This window comes from Meles meles, chromosome 9, assembly GCF_922984935.1.
Source record: "Meles meles chromosome 9, mMelMel3.1 paternal haplotype, whole genome shotgun sequence".
Lineage (NCBI taxonomy): Eukaryota > Metazoa > Chordata > Mammalia > Carnivora > Mustelidae > Meles > Meles meles.
In genome coordinates this window covers 97,554,419-97,566,572 of record NC_060074.1, presented here as the reverse complement: position 1 = coordinate 97,566,572, position 12,154 = coordinate 97,554,419, and the positions used below count along the sequence as shown (strand labels likewise).

Genomic DNA, 12,154 nt, shown 5'->3' with positions numbered 1-12,154 from the left:
TTTTTAGTGTACTCTTCAGAGTGATTTCTGCCCTGACCTTCATTCTTTCTGGTTTCCTGTGGAGGGCAAAAGAGTATAATGGAAAGATTTGTGGGCTCTGAAGTTAGGAAAACTAGATTCGATCCTGACTCTGACCCTAATCTACAGTGCCTGTGGGTGGGCATATTACGTAACTTTTCCAAGTCTTAGCTGCTTCTTCTAAAAAATGGGTATAGTAAATCTGTTCTATGAGTTGTTATGAGGATCAGTAAAATTCACATATTGCTTAGTAAGAGATGCTGAGAAGCAATGGACAGAGCTTGTGTGGACAGAGTTGTGTTTTCTACATTTATAATTGGGCAATCATCAAAAGTATGTTACACAGAACAAATATATGGAAAGAAGTAGAGCAGACTTAGCAATACCAACAGACACTATTGCATTGTTGTGAAGCAATCCCAGATATCTTCCTTTTTTTAACCTAATATCCCTTGTTCACAAGTGGTAGAAATCATTCATCAGGTAAACATGACCTTGACCATCAGCAACCAGGACTTTCACTATTAAAATCCCACTATGTTATTTTCTTCCTCTCTAAATTTGTAATGAATTCTCTCTTGAGAGGACATGATGAAATATACAACTCCATCCTAGTAAGCATCTTTATGTCTAAAAGCAATGTCCTTTAGTAATTATTAATGTAAATTATAATCTTAACTTCGTAAGAAAAACAATGGAGATAATATTAATTTCCTTCAAAGGCATTGTAAGTATATTACTTATACAAGTAAATAAAATATATAATATAAATGTATTTTTATCATATAAATACAAATAATGTGTGTACATATGAATATTACACCCTCACACTTTCTCTATATACACATAAATTTTTTAACAAGATCTTGAAATAATAACCATATGTAATATGCTCTATAGCAGTGGGTCCGTGATGTTTAAATGATTGATGTCTTTTAGAACTCTCTAGGTAGCCAGGTGGCACAGTTATTAACCACCTGCTGAAACTTGGCTTTAAAGCAAATCTATTAGGATTAGAATCTGTACCATCTCTTTCAAAGCACAGAAAGTCTTGGCCACCAGATGTCACTATTCTTCTATTTCCCTCCCCAAACCCTAAGAGCTGTGATACCTTATTTTCTAACAAGGGACTGAGGAAAATGCGCACCTCCCCACATTCCTGGGATTTCACTGAAAGGTCTTATTAAGAAAATAGTCCTGCCCATGCAGATTTCCTCCGCGCTGTTGAATAGCACCTGAATTTCTGACAGTCGAGGATCCAAGTAGCTGAAAATCTGGGACTCCTTAGGTCAAAAAATGTTAGAGCCATTTCCCTGAGCTTGAAGTTAAAGGCAGGACTGGACTAATGGGCCTTGAGCCAGAGAAGCTCAGTGTAGGACAGGCCCTGAGGTGTGTTCTACCCAGATCCTGGAGTCAGCAGACCTCCCTAACCCTTGGGTAGCCCTGAGTACTCATTTACAAAATGAGAAATTTGGGCTAAGTCATTTCTAGGGTCTAAAAATTCCATGATCTTCAGTTTTTAAATGCCTCTGTTGAGGAGTGTGGGCAGCAGAGTGGGGTGATCTAAATTCCAGACAGAAGACCCCAGGGAGGAGTGAAATAGGGGCATAATTCTCATACAGTAATCTGATGTAGTGACTGGTTATGGGGCCTGAAACATGCTGGGATTACGAACCTTGTCATCTTGACCTCTGAGGTGATCCACCAGGTCATTCTCCCTCCATTCTAGATCCTGCTTAACAATGATCTATAATGTTCTGATGTACATGTATGACCATCTCTCCGGGGGCTCGATTGGATTTAATATGTCCTGTCAACCAACGTTTGTGGTACCTTCAGGGCATGAGATGTGATTTATTTCGTTGTGAATTTACAATAGTACAGTGTTCAGCTAGCTCATCCAGCATGTGTATAGAATCCAAGGGCGGGAGGAAGAAAAAGAAAGAGAAATGGAATTTATTTATTGAGCGCCTACCATATGCCAAGTATACCTAAGTACTTTCCATATGCTTTCTTTCATCTTCAAAATAGGCTCCTGAAGCAGTATTATGCTCACAGATAAAGAGGCTGAATTCAAATGGTTAAGTGACTTGTCCAAGGTCACAAAAACCAAGTAGTAGACTTGGCTACCTAGAACACATTCCATGAAGAAGGAAACAGAAACTCAGGGCACTTATTAAAGTTGTATGCACCTGTGAATGGGTGAGCTCCCAGTCTTATTGGCTCCGCTGCTAGAAGGCCCCTGGTGCTTCGAGGACCTTGGACTGCACCACTCTGGAGGATGCTTTGTCATATGAGCATTGGCACACCATCCCCGACCTTGCTAGAATATTATTTATGGCCGCGATTAACCTGTCTCCCTTGCTCCTTTCTCCCTTTGGGCTGCAGAATTGAAAGGTTGCTAGAAGTCCTCTCCGACAGAGTTGAGAGTTTGCAGACGGCCCCTGAGAAGCTGGGGCGTTCCGAATTGGCTGAGCGCCTGGCCTGGGAGGGCGGGGAGTTTGCCGAACGTCCCTGGCCAGAATCCCTGCCTTCAAGAGCCGCGAGCCCAGAAGCGGTGAGAAGTTAGAGACGCTGGGCTGGGGGTGTTAGGGGAAATTGCGGACAGACCCCCGCCCCGCTAGGCTGAGCCCGCGAAGAGCGTCGCTACCGCGTCCGGGCTGTGTGTGGACGCGCCGCGCGCGGCCCCGCCAGGGCTGGGAGTTTGCAGACCGTCCCTGCCGCGGCCCGCTCGGCGGCGGCCCTGCGGCTCCCGCGGCAGCCGCGGCGGCCCCGGGCGCGATCTAGCCCAGGTAGCCGCATCACAGGCTCCGGGCGTCGCGACCCCGTGCCCCGCCGCGTCGTGGGCCCCACGGGGACAGCGGCTAGTGGGCGCTCCCTGCTGCTATTGCTGCTGTTCAACAAGGAGGTGAGAGCCACTGGGTCGGGGCGATCGCGTCGGGCTCGCCATCCCCGCCGGGAGATGCACGCAGAGGGGACCGCGGAGGGCGCGGGGAGCTGGGCGCGGGCGGGGAGAGCCTGCACCGAGGGCGGCGCGGCCGGGGGTTCTGCCTGTCGCCTGCGTGGGTGCCCTGGCTGCGACCGCTCTGCGGGACCCGGGAGTGCAGCGGGCGACGCGCCTTGAGGCGCCCACCTGCCTGGGGCAGCCCTCCCCAGGGGAGACAGCAGGCCCCCAGCGCCCTTGGGGAAGAGGCTTGTGGGCTTTTCAAGGGACTGTCCAGAGGAGGTTTTGGTGGCGCGGACTGTAGGCGAGCTGCCGGGGATGGCAGATGGGCGCTCGGACCGCGGAGGAGCCTGGTGGGGTCACGCTGCGGGTGTGGGCCGGGCTGGGGTCCCGGGAACCGGGGCGCGCAGGGCGGGCTCAGCCAACGGCCAGTGGGGAGGAAGAAGAAGGGAGGCTGGCCCGGGGCCCAGAAGAGGAGGGATGCGTTGGAGCGACGCTCCGGGCTGGGGAACCGGGAAGCCCGGGGGAACCCCCCACCCTTTGGGGCCGGTCGCCGGCCCGCGACCCCGTCAGGGCGCTCCGCGAGTCTGCCCCGCCAGAGAGGCTGCGGGGAGCGCAGAGCCCACACCCGCGCGCACACACTCCCCGAGAGCATGCTCAGTGCAGCCCTGGGAACTTCCTGCCGAGTCGCTAGCCGCCCGGCCCCCTCCCGGCCCCCTCTGGGCCCCCCTCCCGGTCCACGGCGTGCTAAGTTGGGGGCGACCGAGCGCGCGGGTGGGGGCGCGGCGCCCGCCTGTCGCCGTTTCGTGCCCCTGGCCCCTGCCTCGCTTTTGCTCAGATCCCAGCGCTGCTGGCGCCGACCGCCCCCGCGGCTGGGAACGGGGGTGTGGATGTCATCCCCCGCTCCCCGAGGCCAGGTCCGAGGCCGGGAGGCCAGAGGCCTGGCGGTGCGGCCGCTTGCGTGGTGGACTCACTCCCTATGCACTCTCCGAGCGCACCGACCCCGCGCCGGGAGCAGACTGGGTGAAAGGGGGTGTGTGAGCTGGGGACGTTCGCGCACACTTGCTGTCACACACAAAGCCGTGGTTTCGTAGCTACCGCGCGGTAGAGGGAAGAGGTGGCGCTTGCATTGTCCAGCCTCGTTCGGAGCGCCAGCGGGGTGCTCTGCTGGAAGCAGGCGATGCTTAAGGTTTTCGGAGATGCCGGGCCCGATGCTCCCGGTTCCGATTGCCAAGCCCGGCGCGGGGCAGACACTGTTGTTCGCTCCTGGCTCTGGCGTCCCAGCTAGAGAAGGTTGAGCACTTAACAGAGCTGTGAAGTTGGGGAGGGGAAAGCCGCGGTGTGTATGAGGTTCGGGTGGGATGGCCACAGGGCACCTGGAAACACTCAGATTCAAGTATTAGCGGCGGGATCTAATTGTAAAGACACACATGTGGGAAGCTGGTATCCCCGTCTGTGTTCATTGTCAGAACCCGAGGGACTTGGTTGGATTTTACTCGGGAAGCACCCCCCGCCCCGCCCCCAACCACTACCATGTTATCAACTCTATCACAGGTTATCTTGAGCCTTGATGAAGGGTCAGAACTGCCTTGTTTTTAATTGAAGAAATAAAAAACCAGTTTTTCATGATAGCCAAACCCATCGGGGATCTGTCTTGATAAATGGATTTTCACCAACACCACCCACTTCCTTCTTTCCTACAAATTCTTTTTGTTGTTATTGTTCAAGGCAGAGATAAGCACCCTTAAGTTTGGCGCGGCTAGGGTTGGAGCGCAGCTCCATTTTCTAGAGGCCCTTTAGTTGTCTCCAGTTACCAACTTGCCATCTGGGTAGTCAGAGGGAAGTGGAGAGGCCCTGAAAAACAGAGTGAAGGGGAGGAGGGAGAAGGTGACCATTTTGCCCCCTTTAGGAGGTGGGACAAAAGGAGAAAGGACCTCCTGTGCCTGACACCTGACTCTGGCAGAGCTGGGTGCCAGGACTTAAGGGTTAGACTTTTCCTTTGGTCTCCACCTTTGTTCCAGCTTGCCTGGGTTTGGGACACCTAGGCCTGGAGTCACTAGGAGAAAGGACTCTGCTGTCCTGGTTTAGAGCCTTGTGGGGCTTGCCTCCACACACACAGCTGCTGGTTGGGTTGGTGTTTAGGCGGAGGAGGATGGCAGGAGGGCTGGGGGCCCTGCCCAAATCTGCCAATGGCATCTGTGCACCCCAGCCCCTCTGCCAAGCAGCGCATGGGCTTCTTGATCTCCGCAGCGCACATTTCAAGTGCTTTGTGTTTGAAGTGTGAAGACAGTACATATATATATTCACACATATGTATGCATATATACGTTTTTATAAAGAAGTATGTGCATATGCAGTGTTCTTTAGTAGCATCTTGGAGCTGGAAGGGACCTCTCAGGAGATCATAGGAATTCAGATTTTCTCCCTTCCCATTCAGTTTTCTCAGTTTAAAAATAACTAAAGCAGCCTTCTGCCCAGCTGGCCTTCAAACACATTGAAATGCCAGAGTCCCCCTGTGATTCTAGTGGGGTTGGGTGGGGGGGCTTTGGCTCCTCCCATGAGAAGTGTGACTCCTCAGGATCCCTTGTAGATGTCAGTCATTTAACACCACCTTTCCAGATGGAGTCACTGCAGTATCACCCTCGGACTGATTTGCCAGGGGACAGACAGTGGCCAGGGTGCCCTGCAGAGAAGTCCAGAAAACTGCATGGAGCAGTCATCATAAGACTTGTGTTGGGAGGTTGATGTCCTTTCTCACTCCGTGGTCATTCAGGCAGGTGGTTGCCCTGCTCCTTCCCAAGAGAGGTAAAGCTCTTTGCATGTCTTTGCCTCCTGGCTTCAGAAGGGTGGGCCGCTGGTGGGGTAAAGGGCTTCCTGTGTTGATTTTATTGTAGGGAATCTCAGGAAAGCATACACTGTTAGGAGCTTTGTCTCTGGGCTTTGTTGTTGTGTATGGCAAAATCTGAGATAGCGTCCTTGTGTCAGGTGAAGAGTTAACAGAGTTTTGGCTGACAAAAGGTGTATGTGTTCCAGGATCCAGGTACTTTAAAAAAGGGGGGGGGATAATTTTGTATTTGGGGTGGATGCCCTGTGGGTGACAGTTGAGAGGTTTGGGTCACAAATAAGTGTTGTGCTTGTCAGTGCAAGTTTTATTAGGCTGCCTTTAAAGTTCATAAGTACTTTGAAGTGTAGAGTCACTCTTAATAACCAGAAGATGGTTGTACCTTTTAATGTGTTGGAAATTGAGTAGAGATCCCCCCAGCCCTTCTTGACGTTTCTAGTCTTGGCCTTGGTCCCTATCCTATATGGCATCTGCTTTCAACATCACAAATCGGAGCCCCGTGTGACCTCTCTGCCAGCCACAGGTGAGTTCATGGAGTGAGTTTGTCCCACAGCTGCCATGAACCACACTCTGTGCTGGGGCTGAGGATAAAGATGTCCTTCTTCAAAATTGCCTTTGGAACTTTTAATTTATCTGACCTTCTCTTTCTGTGTGTTAATGGCAAACTACCAGTTCTTGGAAGGTCGCCAAGGTGGGTCCCAAGAGCCTTAGTACTTTAACTATGTTCTCTCAGCTGGAAGTGTGGGGACTTGTGCTCTGTTTGCTTCCTTGGGCTGTTTTATTTATTTGTTTTTTCACTGCTACAATTAAATTCATGTTTTCCCAACTTTGTCACATCTGGAAAGCTGTATGTGTTCGTGAGAGGGGTTGGAAGGATCACTTTATTTTTTCAAAATCCCAGAACTCTCTTATCCAAATGCAAACCTTCTGGAAAGCAAACAGGAGCCTTTCCATCAAGGCCTTTTGTCCAGCTTGAAAGATCTGGACAGGCAAGGGGGGATAAGCTGCCATGGCCGGGTTTGGTGGAGTTCTCCCTATAAACTGTCCCTGCCACCCCCCTCTCCTGCAGTGCTTGTGTTGAGGGCTGCTGGACCTTGGCCCCACCTGGGTTGGTTATCAAGGATGGCTAAGGAGTATTTCGCCACCCTGTTGCCCATGCCCTTAGGAGTGAGGTGTATCCAAGTACTTTATTACTTGTAAGAGTTAAATACTGGTGTTTGCATTTGATTTACTTAAAAAAAAAAAAAAGTTGGCCCTTCAAGGTTACCCCTAAAATAGATTAACACCCTCGCTTTTTTCCTTTTTTAAAAAATTTAATGTAATTTAATTTATTTCAGTGTTCCAACATTCATTGTTCATGCACCACACCCAGCTTCATACAATAGGAGCCCTCCTTAATACCCACCACCAGGCTCACCCATCCCCCCACCCCCCTCCCCTCCAAAACCCTCAGTTTGTTTCTCAGAGTCCACAGTCTCTCATGGTTTGTGTCCCCTTCCCATTTACCCCAACTCACTTCTCTCCATCAACTTCACTTCTGCATCCCACCCTGATTTTTGCGGCTGGCCCTGGAGGGAATGTGTGCCGCCCACCCACTCCTGTCTCAGCTGTACTCCTTAGTGTTGTAGCTCTGAGCACAGATGGCTTCTAAGTCCCGTCACACTGGTAAGATGCTTTTCATAAGTACCCTCCACGGAACAGTCTTCCACTGTACTAGTGTTGGATCTCTTTTGTGTCTCAGTCCACTCATGAGAGTGTGTTGTGTTGATGATCATCACAGATATTATGTGTCCTTATGGAGAAGTCAGGAGGTGGGCAGGACAATAGAGATGGGATGAAAAATTTACCTTCTGTAGTTGACCTGATTGCATATGCTTCTTTCCTATTTCTGTTACTACTCCCTACAGTGGTAAGGTGGACTCTGTTGTCATTCCCAGTTTATATATGGGACGTCTGTGAGGTTGTGAAACCTGACTGTGATCACACACAGCTAGCAAGTGACCAGGTGAGGATTTGAATGCAGGTAGTCTAGGTCCAGAGTCCATATTAGCTGAGCTGTGCTTAATTAAGGCTAGCAAGCTCATCCTGAAGCAGCCAGCACTTTCTTTCCAACCAAAGCCAAGAGGAGCCTTTGACACTCAGGAGTTGGAAAGCAGTTCAGGGAGATCCTTCTGGATTCCTTCTTGCAGAGAGCAAGAAGGGCTTACTTGAAGTCTCATCAGCCAGTGGACAGCAGTGACAAAGCTGGGTTTCAGTTCTGACCCTTGGTCTCACACGAACAATTGATAACAACTGATAACAGTTGTGTGCCCCCTTTGTTTGTAGAAATGATTCCGGAAGCAAATGTGCTGGTCATTTGGCATCTGTCCTTCCCCCTCCAAAAACCCCCTGTGCCTCTGAGCTCACAACCAACTTCACCTTAGATCTGGTGGGGAGCAGATGGTGTGTCTGCATCTTTTCACCATCCACACATGGGAGAATCTGAGCAACTTAAGAGGTGTCCTCTTCTTCATGTCGGTAAGTTTGACATCTTAAGAATATAGTCTGGGATGGATTTTACATTTCACTCTTAAGTTTTCTCCCTGCGTGTGTGTGTGTGTGTGTGTGTGTGTATGTGCGCGTCTTAGGGCTCCTGACCCCACTCAGCATAAATTTCCACTCTACAGAAGCATGGAGTAGGCAAGAAGTGACCCAGCAGTGGCCTCAGAGCTGTTTCTTAACAGTTCCAATAAAGGGCCAGTGAGGACATTCCCACAGTGTCTGTGGAATCCTGGAAAATATTCCTCTGACCACCGGGGTCACCATACTTCGTGGAATCTTCCAGTTGGGTGTGACAGCAAACACCATCTCCTTTCATTTTATTCCTTCCATGTGACCATTACATGGGGCCTACTAGGGTTCCTGCCTGTTCCTGATTCTGAACCTTTCTAGTTAACAAATAGTCCATAGCTGCTCATGGAGTTAGAAGTCTAGTCCTGGTCAGGGCCCACCAGGAAAAGTTCAGCTCAGTTGGGAAGCAGTATGCAAATGAAGAACACATCACTTCAGCCCACGTGACCACTTTGGGTCTCAGTTCTTATGTTGAAAAGTAAGAGGAGATTGAATGAGTGCCAACGTTCTGTTCAATCCTGACGTATAATCCTCTACATATGGCAAAGGAGGTGTGGAATAAAGAAAGAAAATTCCCTTACTGGATAAAAAAAGATTGAGGGAAAACTCAAGTTGTTTTTGCTTTCGCTGTTCGACTCCCTTCAGTACACCGTTGAGATGCTTACCGAAGAAGCACCAACCCTTTATTATCGCTATTCTTTAGGGATGTTTATTTTTGTATATTTAGAAATAAAAGGCCTTGGTCCCTATTTCTCAGCCTAGAAATAACCCGTTTTGCCTAGTGAAGCTGTTTTTGCCTTTGGGGAATTGAGAATCAAAAAGCAGAAAATGACCGGGCTCCCGGAGTTCTGTGGTTCTGTGTGGCAGAGTGCCGCGGGGGAAAGTGGCTAAGGATCTACCCGGCCGCAAGCTGGGCCAAATTCTGTGCACATACCTTCATTATGGCTTCCCTGAGAAACAACTATGTTCAAAGAACAGGGAGTTTGATATCAATCTCCTTGCAGCTGCCTTTTTTTTCCCCTTAACCATCTGTTATTTTCAGTTCCGAATTTTTTATTTACTAGTGCTCATGCCAATGAGTTTTCTAAATGACCGACTCTTTCTCTCACGCATCGTGTTTAGGAGAGCACTATCTCTGCCTCGTGCAAAGAATGATGTTTCTGTGTCCCTTCAGTGCATTTCTTCGTGCTTCTGTACTTCCATAGGACTTCCCTCGCCCCCACTCTTCTCATTTTTCCACCAGGGTTAGTGGAGCACTAAGAAGGGATGGGGAGGGGAAGAGCCTCATTATGTGACATTATGGGATGATTTTTCATCATCCATTATTTGGGACGTACAGATTTAATTCTCTTGGGTGAATGTTATCATTTTTTCCCTATAGATTCACCATTCTTTATTTGCTTTTTTTTTCCTGTCCAATAAGCTTCAGAAAGGGAAAGTTGTTTTTTTTTTTTTTTTTTCCCCTAGGTTGGTTAAAAAAAACAATACATCTGACCCCTCTCAGAAAGGAGTACGGAGGTCTAGAAAGCGCGACTGGAAGCTCCATTGCCTGGCACGGAGCATGCGCGCATGACCAGTCACATGATCAACGAGGCAGCCAGGCATAATGGGTAAACTGCGGCCGTGGCAGGCCAGCCTCTGCAGTTAGCTGGCCGTCTTCGTGCGCGTCAACTTGGTGTTTCATGAGTTCGGTTCCTCATGTGTCAAATGAGGCATCTCTTAGCTTCTCCTACATCAGTGGGATTCTTCTAGTGTGCCTTCTTGGCTGAGCTTAGCCTCCTTACCTAACTCTACATTCTTTAATCTGTCCTTCGTATGCTTAGGTGTTTTCCTAGTTTGAAGGGCTGGTTTGGTCGTGCTTGTTTACTGTTCCATTGTTTAAATCAATCAGTGGACTTTTTGTAGACATTTTTTTTTTTCTTCCTTACTGTGAGCATAATTCGTGGGCTGTGGGCCCAACAAATTGGGACTGTGTGTGAAATAGGGTGTATGTGTGTCCGTGTCTCTACACTGCTAGGGCGTATTACCTTACTGTCATCTCATCGACAAAGGAAAAGTAGGAGTGATCAGAGTGGAGCTGCAGATCTGGAGCAGCCGTCAGTTAAAAGAAGTCTCTAGAAAGTTTGTGTGGAAAAATTTTGTTGATATGGCTTTTCCCTAGCACACGCTAGTCAGAGCTATAGTTAGGTTGTCTTTGAAGACTATATGGAGAATGATTTTGTTGCACTTTCCTATAGACTGCTATAAAGTAAAGAAAATACTATAAAGTATTTTTGGTGATAATAAGTTGCTCATTCTATCATAATGCCTTTTCTCTAATTGCCCCTGTAACCAGAATCAGATGCAGTTTTCCATTTTTGATGCCATGCCTAGTTGGTGTTCTCCAAGTTCCAGTTTCTTCCTCCCACTCCAGTGGCTTCAAGAGAGACTTCGGTTCTGTTATTGTCAGCCTTTGGTATAACGATTACAAGATTATGCAGTCCTTCTGTTACTGCTGTAACAAATAACTGCAAATTTAGTGGTTTAAGGCAATACAAATTTATTGTTTTATAATTCTGTAGGTCAGAGATCCACCACAGGCCTCTTTTGGTAAGATCAAGTGTCTGCTCCTTCTGGAGCTCTATGGAAGAATCTAATTCCTGGCCTCTTTCAGCTTCTAGAGGCAGCTCACATTCATAGGCTTTGCCTCCTTCCTCCACTGTCCAAACCAGTAATGCTCCCCTGAGTTCTTGTCCCTTTGCCATCAGCCTGGTTCCCTGACCACAGCTAGGAAAGGTTCTCTGATGTTAGGATCAATGTGATCAGATTGGGCCTGCTTGGATAATCCAGGATAATCTCCTCATTTCGAGATCCTTAATGTAATCCTATGTGTCCTGTAAGGTAACATTCACAGGTTCCAGGGATTAGGATGTGAACATCGCTGGGGCCATTTTTCTGCCTCCTGGAGTGCTCAAAACTCTGTCAAGAAATGTTTTTTTAGGGGCGCCTGGGTGGCTGAGCAGGTTAAAGCCTCTGCCTTCAGCTCAGGTCACAATCCCAGGGTGCTGGGATCGAGCCCCGCATCGGGCTCTCTGCTCTGCAGGGAGCCTGCTTTCTCTTCTTTCTCTCTGCCTGCTTGTGATCTCTGTCTGTCAAATAAATAAATAAAATCTTAAAAAAAAAAAAAGAAAAGAAATTTTTTTTTACTCTTTATGTAGAACTCCTTCTTTCTGTGAAGGAACTTTAGTGCCATGGAAATTTTCTTTTTTCCCTCATCTTTTTTGACTGTATTAAAATGGACTGTTTGCAAAACCCAGTATTTAGGATTTGAGTTCTGCTGTGGTCAGACATGGAGCTGTGCACATTTACATGTTGAGGCTTGTGTAGTATCAGCAGCCCTTCTGCAGTGAGGAAGCCAAGGGGTAGAGGGAACTTGCTCAGGGTCACAAAGCCAGAAGTGTGGGAGCCAGGATGCGAAAGTGGATCTCACTGATTCCGAAGCCTGGGTTCCTTTCACTCTGCCTATCTGCCTCTGATGTGATAATGAAAAAACAAAATGAGAAATGGTAATGGGGAAATGTAAAATAATGTTGAATCTCTCTGCTTCTGCCAAGGTGATGACAGTAAATACTGCCTGTGGTAGATTGATTACACTAATGACCCCAATTAATGGCCTCCCTGTATCTACACTTCTTACTTTCTTTGTAGTCCCCCTTCCATCCCTTCCCCACCACTGGGATTGGTCACGTGACGCTTTGGCT

General features: G+C 48.5%; 1 protein-coding gene across 2 annotated transcripts in view; it reads left to right on the top strand.

The window, feature by feature from the left end:
* The first annotated feature begins 2,551 nt into the window (after positions 1-2,551).
* Positions 2,552-12,154, top strand: part of MGAT5 (alpha-1,6-mannosylglycoprotein 6-beta-N-acetylglucosaminyltransferase) — a 339,352-nt gene continuing 329,749 nt past the window's right edge. For both annotated transcript variants that reach the window (XM_046018618.1, XM_046018616.1), the window contains exon 1: positions 2,552-2,926. The gene's annotated coding sequence lies outside the window, so the exon portion shown is untranslated. The remainder of the gene's footprint in view (positions 2,927-12,154) is intronic.